Source organism: Cygnus atratus, unplaced genomic scaffold (assembly GCF_013377495.2).
Source record: "Cygnus atratus isolate AKBS03 ecotype Queensland, Australia unplaced genomic scaffold, CAtr_DNAZoo_HiC_assembly HiC_scaffold_34, whole genome shotgun sequence".
Lineage (NCBI taxonomy): Eukaryota > Metazoa > Chordata > Aves > Anseriformes > Anatidae > Cygnus > Cygnus atratus.
In genome coordinates, this window is record NW_026109932.1 from 167,665 (window position 1) to 177,937 (window position 10,273).

General features: G+C 49.0%; 1 long non-coding RNA gene across 3 annotated transcripts in view; it reads left to right on the top strand.

Annotated features, from left to right (window-relative positions):
- Positions 1-9,827, top strand: part of LOC118260512 (uncharacterized) — a 40,105-nt gene extending 30,278 nt beyond the window's left edge. For 2 of the 3 annotated variants that reach the window (XR_007709363.1, XR_007709362.1), the window contains one exon: positions 9,441-9,827. This is a non-coding gene — a long non-coding RNA (uncharacterized LOC118260512). Of the gene's footprint in view, positions 1-7,706; positions 8,056-9,440 lie in introns of those variants that run through there. The other variant, XR_007709364.1, reaches the window with a different exon arrangement.
- Positions 9,828-10,273: the final 446 nt, after the last annotated feature.

Sequence of the window (10,273 nt, forward strand, 5' to 3'; positions counted from 1 at the left end):
TCCAGGCTGAACAGGCCCAGTGACCTCAGCCGCTCCTCATATGTCTTCCCCCCTAGGCCCTTCACCATCTTCGTCGCCCTCTGGACACTCTCCAACAGTTTAATGTCCTTTTTGTACTGTGGTGCCCAGAACTGCACACAGTACTCTAGGGGAGGCTGCACCAGCGCAGAGTAGAGCGGGACAGTCACTTCCCTTGACCGACTAGCAATGCCGTGCTTGATGCACCCCAGGATATGGTTGGCCCTCCTGGCTGTCAGGGCACACTGCTGGCTCATATTCAACTTGCTGTCAACCACAACCCCAGATCCCTCTCTGCAGGGCTGCTCTTCAGCGTCTCATCGCCCAGTCTGTACGTATAGCCAGGGTTGCCCCATCCCAGGTGCAGGACCTGGCACTTGCTTTTGTTAAACTTCATGTGGTTGGTGATCGCCCAGCTCTCCAATCTGTCCAGGTCTCTCTGCAAGGCCTTTCCACCCTCATCCGAGTCCACAACTCCTCCAAGTTTGGTGTCGTCGGCAAATTTGCTCAGAACACCTTCTAGTCCTACATCCAAATAGTTTATAAAAACATTGAAGAGGACTGGCCCTAAAATGGAGCCTTGAGGGACCCCAACAGGGACCATCCGCCAGCCAGATGTGGCCCCATTTACCACAACCCTTTGAGCCCTGCCTGTCAGCCAATTGCTCACCCATCGTATGATGTTTTTGTTTAGCTGTATGCTGGACATTTTGTCCAGTAGGGTCCTGTGGGAAACCGTGTCAAAAGCTTTGCTGAAGTCCAAAAAGATTACATCAGCTGGTTTCCCTTGATCGACTAGATGGGTGATCTTACCATAAAAGGAAATCAAATGTGTTAGGCAGGACCTACCCCTCATGAACCCATGTTGGCTGGGACCAATGACTGCATTGTCCCCCAGGTGCGCTTCAATAACTTCAAGAATCATCCTCTCCATAATTTTACCAGGCACTGACGTGAGACTGACAGGCCTGAAATTGCTAGGGTCTTCTTTCTTACCCTTCTTGAAAATTGGCACAACATTTGCCAGCTTCCAGTCCAATGGGACCTCTCCAGATTCCCAAGATCGTTGAAAAATAATTGAGAGAGGTCCCGCGATGACGTCAGCCAGCTCTTTAAGCACCCTGGGATGAATCCCATCCGGACCCATGGACTTGTATGGATCCAGATGGAGCAGCAAATCCCGCACACGTTCAGGGTTGGTTGGGAGTTTGTCATTCCCACCGTCATGGTCCTCCAGCTCAGGGTACCCTGGGTCCCAAAGCCCATCATCAGCATTGAAGACAGAGGCAAAGAAGGTGTTAAACGTCTCTGCTTTGCCTATGTCATTGTCTGTGAGGAGACCCTCCCCATCTAGTAGCAGACCTATGTTTTCTTTGGTTCTCCTTCTGTGTAGTTGTCTGGTGTAGTTGTCAGGATCTGGTCAAGACTGTGTGTATGTGATGGGGGCCTGATCATTTGCTAAGATGCCCACAGTGATAAATTTCCAAGAAACCTTTAGAACACTATATGGGCACCTAAATGGGACCTGTGTTAGTGAATTCCTGCTTTAACTGAAATGGCTTGAAATGATTGGTTCAGGCCTAAAAACTGGAATTTGTACTTTGGGTGATGAAAAGAAATGCTTACCAAAGTATTTCCAAAATGTCCTGTTGGTAATAGATCACTTCCAACTATGAAATCGATAAATTATATTGGCCATAGAGCTTGAAGTAACCTGAGAGAATCAGGCTAAGGATGGATTCTCTACAAATTGGACTTGTCAAATTTGTGAAGAATTTGGTAGAAAAGGCTAATGCATAGTTACAGAGGATCAGTGTTATCTTACATGGCTTTCAAACTCGATGGAGCTGAGCAGTAGAACTGAGTAGTAAAGTGTAAATCTGTGATCTATGGGAGGGGAAAAAAGCATCACATCACTTAACTCTGCAAATAATGTACCTTGTGGAAATCTCTTGTGCCCCTTTCATAGGACAAATCCATACCATTCTCCTTGTAGATAAGAAGAGGCTGGACAAAGTAACTCATGGTCAGCCAGTATAATGGTCTGTGGCAGAAAAGGTCCATGTGTCCAGGTAGCTCGTATGTGACTGTGAGCCAAGGGAACATAAGAATGTCTTTTTAAGGATCTGGGACCCTTCTAGGGCTCCTGAGAGAAGCTGCCTTTCATAACAGCAAAAACTCAGGGACGGAGGATGAGCCAGGTAGCAATTTCAGAGCAGTCCTGCATAATTTCACCCTCCAACATCCTGGGTAATTTAAGAGTTAAAGGCAACTGGAGTGACTGCATTAAGTGGTGAAGGGGGGTAACCACAGGGCAAGGGACTGAGATAACATTCAGAGCCCTCACCTCCACCACCACAGAGACAGAGATATCAGGTTCATACATCTAAGCGGCAGGAATTTTGCTCTAAAGGTTTCAATCATATCGACCCCACTCTAAATTAACTACTCCACGACCACCAGATTGCAATTTGATATTTTTAAGGATGAAGAAGGTGGGGTCAATCAACTGAAACTGAGGCAACCCCCACTGCTACACAGCTGCTTGGAGGTGGCGTGCTTGGGTTCCTATGATGCATCCAGGAATCCTTCCCTGTGAGAGATTCTTGAGAATATAATGAAGGAAGAGGTGGGCAGACTCTCATAGAATGGTTTGGGTTGGAAGGGATTTGAAAGATCATCTAATTCCAGCCCCTTGCCACACTGTACCCAACTTGGCCTTAAACACTTCCAGGGATGGGGCATCCACCACTTCTCCGGGCAACCTGTTCCAGTGCCTCACCACCCTCAGAGTAAAGAATTTCTTCTGAATATCTAATCTAAATCTACCCTTTTTAAGTTTAAAACCATTCCCTCTTGTCCTATCATGACATTATCAGATACAGAGCCCACGCTGAGCTTTATTGTAGGCCCTTTTTATGTACAGAAAAACAGCTATGAGGTCTCCCCAAAGCCTTCTCTTCTACAGGCTGAACAACCCCAATTCTCCCAGCCTCCTTTCATAGGAGAGGTGCTCCAGCCCCTTGATCATCTTTGTGGCCCTCTTCTGCATTCGTTCTAATAGGTCCATGTCCTTCTTGTGCTGGGGACCACAGAGCTGATCAGAGTACTACAGGTGTGGTCTCATGAGAGCAGAGCAGAGGGGGAGAATCACCTTCCTCAACCTGCTGGCCATGCTGCTTTATATGCAGCCCAGGGTACGGTTGGCTTTCTGGGCTGCAGGCGCATGTTGCCAGCTCATGTTGATCTTCTCATCCACCAACATCCCCAGGTCCTTCTCCTCAGGCCTGTTGGCAATCCAGTCTCCACTCAGCCTGTATTTGTACTTAGGATTGCCCCAGCCCAGATGTAGGACTTTGCACCTGGCCTTGTTGAACTCCATGAGGTTTGCACAGGCCCACCTCTAAAGCCTGTCAAGGTCCTTTTGGATGGCATCCCTACCCTCCCGAGTGTCAGCCACAGCACACAGCTTGGTGCCATCGGCAAACGTGCTGAGGGTGCACTTGATCCCACTGTCTGTGTCACCAACAAAGATGTTAAGGAGTGCTGGTCCCAATACTGACCCCTGAGGAGCAGCAATTGTTACTTATATCCACTTGGACATTGAGCCATTGACCGTGACTCTTTGAGTGCGATCATCCAGCCAATTCCTTACCCTCTGAGTAGTCCATCCACCATATCCATGTCTCTCCAGTTTAGAGACTAAGATATCAAGGGGGACAGTGTCAAATGCTTTGCACAAGTCCAGATAGAGGATATCAGTTGCTCTTCCCCTATCCATCAGTGTTGTAAACCTGTCATAGAAGGCCACCAGATTTGTCAGGCACGATCTGCCTTTAGTGAAGCCATGTTGGCCGTCACCAGTCACCTCCATATTTTCCATGTTCCCTAGCATAGTTTCCAGGAGGATCTGCTCCATGATCTTGCCAGGCACAGAGGTGAGACTGACTGGGCTGTCCAGTCAGTTCCCCAGGTTTCCTTTTTTCCCTTTTTATGAATGGGGGTTATTTTTTTTCTCTTCCGGTCAGTGGGAACTTCACCAAACTGCCACAACTTCTCAGATATGATGGATAGTAGCTTACCAACTTTGTTTGCCAATTTCCTCAGGACCAATAGATGCACCTAATCAGGACCCATGGACTTGTGCACTTTTAGGTTCGTTAGCTGGTCTTGAACCTGATATTCTCCTACAGTGGGCAGTCCATCATTCTTCCAGTCCCTGCCTTTGCCTTCCTGGGCACAGACCATGTGGCTGGAGCTCTTGTTGGTTACAACTGAGGCAAAATAGTCATTAAGTGCCTCAGCCTTCTCCATATCCCAAATGACCAGGCCTCCTGTTTCCTTCCAGAGATGCCCCACAATTTCCCTAGTCTTTCTTTTATCACTGATGTACTTATAGAACTCTTTCTTATTGCCCTTGATGTCCCTGGCCAAATTTAATTCTAAAAGGGCTTTGGCTTCCCTAACTTGATCCCTGGCTGCTCAGATGATTTCTATGTATTCTTCCTAGGCTATCTCTCCTTGCTTCCTCTGTAGGCCTCCTTTTTCTGCATGAGTTTGGCCAGGAGCTCCTTGTTCATCCATGCAGGTGGACTGACTTCCTCTTTATTGGGATGCATTACTCATGAGCTTGGAGGAGGTGATCCTTGAAGATTAATCAGATTTCCTGGGCCTTTCTTCCCTGCAGGGCTTTGTCCCATGGTATTCTACCAAGCAGGTCCCTGCAGAGGCCCAATTCTGCTCTCCTGAAGCCCAGGCTAGCAAGCTTGCTGTGCTCCCTCCTTGCTGCCCTAAGGATCTTGAACTCCACCAATTTATGGTCACTTCAGCCAAGGCTGCCCTTGAGCTTCACATTCCCCACCAGCCCTTCCTTTTTGGTGAGAAGAGGCCCAGCACAGCACCTATCCTACCTCTCAAAAACTTTTCTCCCGCTTCAGTTTCAGGATACAGTTCAATCTGCCAATTTCAATTAGGAAAGGACAACTGCCAATGAAGACTGAGACAAAGAAGTTGTTGAGTACCTCAGTCTTCTCTCAGCCTCAGTCTGCTCTCTCTGTTGTTTAATGATGCTCTTGATGGGATCACCTGGGTGGATCCTGGACCTGGTTCGTCCTCTCCCTGCCCCTTAGAGTCTCAATGGACCCTGTTAACAGCACCCTTGGCTGCTCACTCAGCTAGGTTACAGTGGGATTTTGCCTTGTCACTGAGGGCAGGCAGGTAACTGTTCCTCTGCAGCCCATGGTGTATCATAGTGGAGCAGATCTCCACACTGCAACCCATGGAGGAGCCCATGGTGGAACAGGTGGATCTGGCCTGAAGGAGGCTGTGGCCTATGGAGAGTCCCCTCAGGAGTAGATTCCAGGTCACAGCTGCAGCCCTTGGAGAGGATTAGGTGATCACGCAGGAGTAGGTGATCTGGCAGGAGCTGCCAGCTGTTGGGAACCTATGCTGCAGCAGTCCTCTCCTGATGGATGGACCCCATGGTATGGACCCATGTTGGAGCAGTTCTGGAACACCTGTGGAAGCTCACATCAGATCAGCTCAGGAAGGATGGCAGCGTGTGGGAGGGACCCCACACTGGTCCTGAGGCAGTGAGTGACCATGAAGGAGAGCCAGATGATGAAGTGTTCTGGATTGACTGCAACCCCCATTCCCTGATCCCCTGCATCATGCAGGGAGAGGAGGCTGAAGAGGGTGGATTGGGGTGTGTGGGGGGTGGGGAGTTAGGTGGTTTTAGTTCACTTTTAGTTTCTCAGTGTTCTAGTCTGTTAGACTCACAGTTCTAGTCTGTTAGGCAATAAATCATATTAATCTCCCTATGCTGAGTCTGTTTTGCCTATGATGTTAATTGGTGATCACTTTTCTTGTCCTTATCTCAACACTTTTATTGAGATAACACCTAGCCCTTTTTAATTGTATTTTCTCCCCCTATTCCTCTGAGGGGAGGGGGAGTGAGAAAGTGGTGCGGTGGAATTTAGCTAGCTGTCTTTGTGAGACCACACTTCTTCAAGTAGGCTCTGCAGCATCTAGACCTACTCATTTTTCATTCCCTGCATGGAAAATTGCAAGTGACTCCACTTCAGCTGAAGGCAGGGATGAGAGCTTTCCTCTAACACTGGAAATACTTGGTGGAATTGTCCAGAATTCCCTTTTGAGTCAATAGACAGATATCAGGTGTCTCAACTGAGATGCCTTGGCCTGCCATGACTGTGCACCAACTCTTGCTCCAGAACGGCTCCCACAGGTCCTAGGTCACATTTCCACATTCCAGATGGGGAATCCAGCTGCCCAAGGAGGGCAGTGGTTGTCTCTGGGTGGGCAACTGAATCAAGCCCTGAATGAAGATGTTAGGCAAAGGAGGAAACATGCCAAAAAATTGGTGTTAAGTAACTTTATAAGTCTCCATTTTCAGATTTTTGAGGGTTGTCTAGTAATTCTCATAAAATGTTTCATAGTCCAGGGACATGGACACTTTCTCTCCTTCTATGTAAATATAGATTTATTCAGTCATTTCCAAAAATACATTTCATCCCAACACTTCCAATGGTCAAACAGTGTCTCAAGGACATGTTTATATTGGCACATTAATATTTCATAGCTAAATAGATCTGGGAGTAATGAAGATTGGACAGATGTGACATAGTCCAATCAGGAGCTAAGCAAGCTAACCTTTGGTACAGAGAAAACACTGATATGTTCTCCAGGAAGTTTTAGAACTAGTGCAAACACCAATAATAAAAGCAATAGTACAATGCCCATTTTCTTCATGATGATGTCCTAAGGTTCATTACTTTCATTCCTGCTAGTCACTCTTTGTTGGGAAAAACAAACAAACAAACATAAATGAGCTAATGAGCTGCCGTGTTTCAATAGAAGCCTCTTTTTTTTTTTTTTTTCCATTTCTCACACTATCTTTTTTGCTGTTAAGCACTGACTTTACCTGCTAACACTTTCCTCCTATCATCCTTGTTTATGAGCTAGCCAAATCTTTTTATTATATACAGTGTGACAACGCCAAGGCCCTCTAAGAGACAGACCTCAGCTGATACACAGAGGCCCAGGGCATAGCTGTATCATTAGAGTCCTTCCACACTCAGCACCCAGAGGGTGCTGACCATGCCTAGGCCAAAGGTGGGCACCTGGAGGGGAGGCCCTTTGGTTTATGCATGATCTTTGCCAGGAATGCAATTCATCTTGCCAAATTTAAGGGGTTGGACTAAATCACCCAAACTGAATGATTCACATAAATTTGGTTATTTATCCAAGCCTCCATATGTGGGCCTGGAGACATCACAGTTGTGAACTGCAGCTCCCTCAAGCAGAAACTGTCCTGTGCAGAGGTGGATGAACACTTCCACTGGCTGTGCTCCTGCTTGTTCAGCCCAGGACATCATTGGTTTTGTCTTTTTTGTCCAATGAAAGCTAAGAACCACCTGAGATTTTTTTCTGCAGAGCTGCAGCCCAGCCAGGCAGTCTCCCACCTGTCGCTGTAAGGCTCTCATCCATCTTTGGAGCAGAACTGTGGGTGAATCTAACTCAAAGTTCTAAGAACTAAAGAATCTAAATCTACCCTCTTTTAGTTTAAAGCCATTACCCTGTCAGTTTGTGGGAATCCTATGTAGAATGGGGTAGGGAAAGATGATTCTCATGTCCACATCTTTTTTTTTATTTTTTATTTTTTGAATTAGGGGAAAAGACACAACTGCAAATAGGCGTCCATCCCCAGCTGAGAGAAGGAAGAACAGTGACTGCTTCAGTCAGTTTCAAAGTCCATTCCCCTGGAGGCCCAGGGACTTGTCAAGAACTCCCCCTGCTGCTGAGCTGGGCCGGGCTTCTGGGCCCGAGGGGAGCTCCTAGCAAGCGGGCAGCGCTGCAGAGAGACAGCTCTGCCCACGAGCAGCTCCTCTGCACAGCGCAGCAGGGCTGGGGGCACTGCCTGCAGGGGACAAGGGCGGCTGAGAGAAGGGAGGGAGATGTTAAAGGCAGTGTGGAGGGGGACTGCTGAGAGCTCTCTGCGGGAGAAATCTTCCCAGCCCTGAACACGGTAAGTCTCTGGCAGAAGGGTACAGTAGATGAGTGTCCCCCAGGAGTGTTCTAAATCTGCCATATCTCATGGCTGATCGGACATGTCACAGTGTCTGTCCTGGCTTCTCTAGTGTGGAGTGTGGTGGTATTACCTGGATAAATGATTACCTGCCAAAGCTGTCAAAAGGACAGGACTTGAGGGTTCCTTCCCGTGGGGCCAGCTGCAGGCTGTGCAGCCGGGGTGCAGGCAGGGGTGCCCAGGGCTGTGGTGCAGAGCAGGGTCCCTGCTGTGCCCTAGGGGCTGTGTGCCGGGGCAGGGCCTCTGCCACCTGCCAGGCTCAGCACTCAGCCTGCCCGGGGAGCTGCCCAGGGCACGGCGGGGAGAAGCTGTGGGTGGAAGGACCCTCCCCAGCAGGGCAGGGCAGGGTCCTGCTGGTGCCTAGATGCTGTTGCCTGGGGTAGGCTGGTCACAGCTCCACAGCACCCCCAGGACATCTCTGGGGTAGGTTCTTGAAAGGGAAGACCAAGGCATGGGCTACCTGAAGGGAAGGCACTCTCTGTAGTCTCTGATTTCACTTTCCTGCTACGAAGAGAGTCGGGGATAGTAGTGGAGCTCTCCTCTCTTGTCACTTTCTTTTTCTCCTAGACCAGGTCCACGTGCCCACGGAGGAAAAGACAGTCACAAGATAGGCAGACCTCTCTGAGCAAACCCATTGACAGGCAACCATGCCCTGAGGCAGCAAATGTCCAACAGCAGCTTCCCCAATGAGTTCCTCCTCCTGCCATTCGCAGACACGCGCGAGCTGCAGCTCCTGCACTTCGGGCTCTTCCTGGGCATCTACCTGGCTGCCCTCCTGGGCAACGGCCTCATCCTCACAGCCGTAGCCTGCAACTACCACCTCCACACCCCCATGTACTTCTTCCTCCTCAACCTCGCCCTCCTCGACGTGGGCACTATTACCACCACTGTCCCCAAAGCCATGGCCAATTCCCTCTGGGACGCCAGGGCCATCTCCTGCCATGGACGTGCTACGCAAGCCTTTCTGTTAGTCTTTTAACTTTCAGCAGAATTTTATTGTCTCACCATCATGACCTATGACCTCTATGTTGCCATCTGCAAACCCCTACATTACAGTACCCTCATAGGTGGCAGGACTTGTGTCAAAATGGCAGCAGCTGCCTGGGGCAGTGGCTCTCTCAATGCCATGGTGCACACTGCCAATACATTTTCCCTTCCCCTCTGCCACGACAATGCCCTGAACCAGTTCTTCTGTGAAATTCCCCAGATCCTCAAGCTCTCCTGCTCAGATGGCTACTTCAGAGAGGTTGGGATTCTTGCGGTTACAGCATATTTAATTTTTGCTTGTTTTGTTTTCCTTGTGGTGTCCTATGTGCAGATCTTCAGGGCTGTGCTGAGGATCCCCTCAGAGCAGGGCCGGAACAAAGCCTTTTCCACGTGCCTCCCTCACCTGGCCGTGGTCTCCCAGTTCATCAGCACTGCCACATTTGCCTACCTGAAGAACCCTCCATGTTCTCCTCACCTCTGAATCTTTTTCTGACAGTTCAGTACTTGGTGGTGCCTTCAGAAGTGAATGCTCTCATCTATAGCATGAGGAACCAGGAGCTCAAGGATGCAGTGTGGAAAGTGATGACTGAATGTTTTTCAGAAGCAAAAAACTGAATTTCTTCTCCTGCATATCATTTATAATGTAACTAGTTACAGATGATGGTCTGTGTTTGTGTGTGTGTTTTTCTTAGATTTGCTTGTGAAAGTGTTGTCCACAAAGAAATGTTTTTTATCCCCTTCCATTTCAGTACCTACCAGTCTCGTGTAAACAAGTAGCCATGCTCTGTTCATCTTTAAATAAACAAAATGATCCTGCAGGGACTTGCTTGCCCGAGATCCTTCCTCGGAGACCTGTGGTGGAGCTGCAGAGGCACTCGGCTGTGTGCAGAGGTGGAGGGGAGACGTGTCCTGGCACAGCAGCACTACCAGGGTGCACCTGTGATTGTTCCCTGTTCATGGCCAACACCCTCAGAGATGGTGAATTCACCTGCCTCTGTCCACAACATGCGAGAGGGCTGATGGCAGGCAGGCATCTGTCTGGAGGGAAGCGGGAGCAGCCAGGAGAGCCCAAGCGATCAGCAGGGACAGTGCGTGCCAGGGAGTCAGTAGCAAGTGGAGCCCATAGAGCACGAGCATGTCCCACGTGGAGCCACACAGAAACAA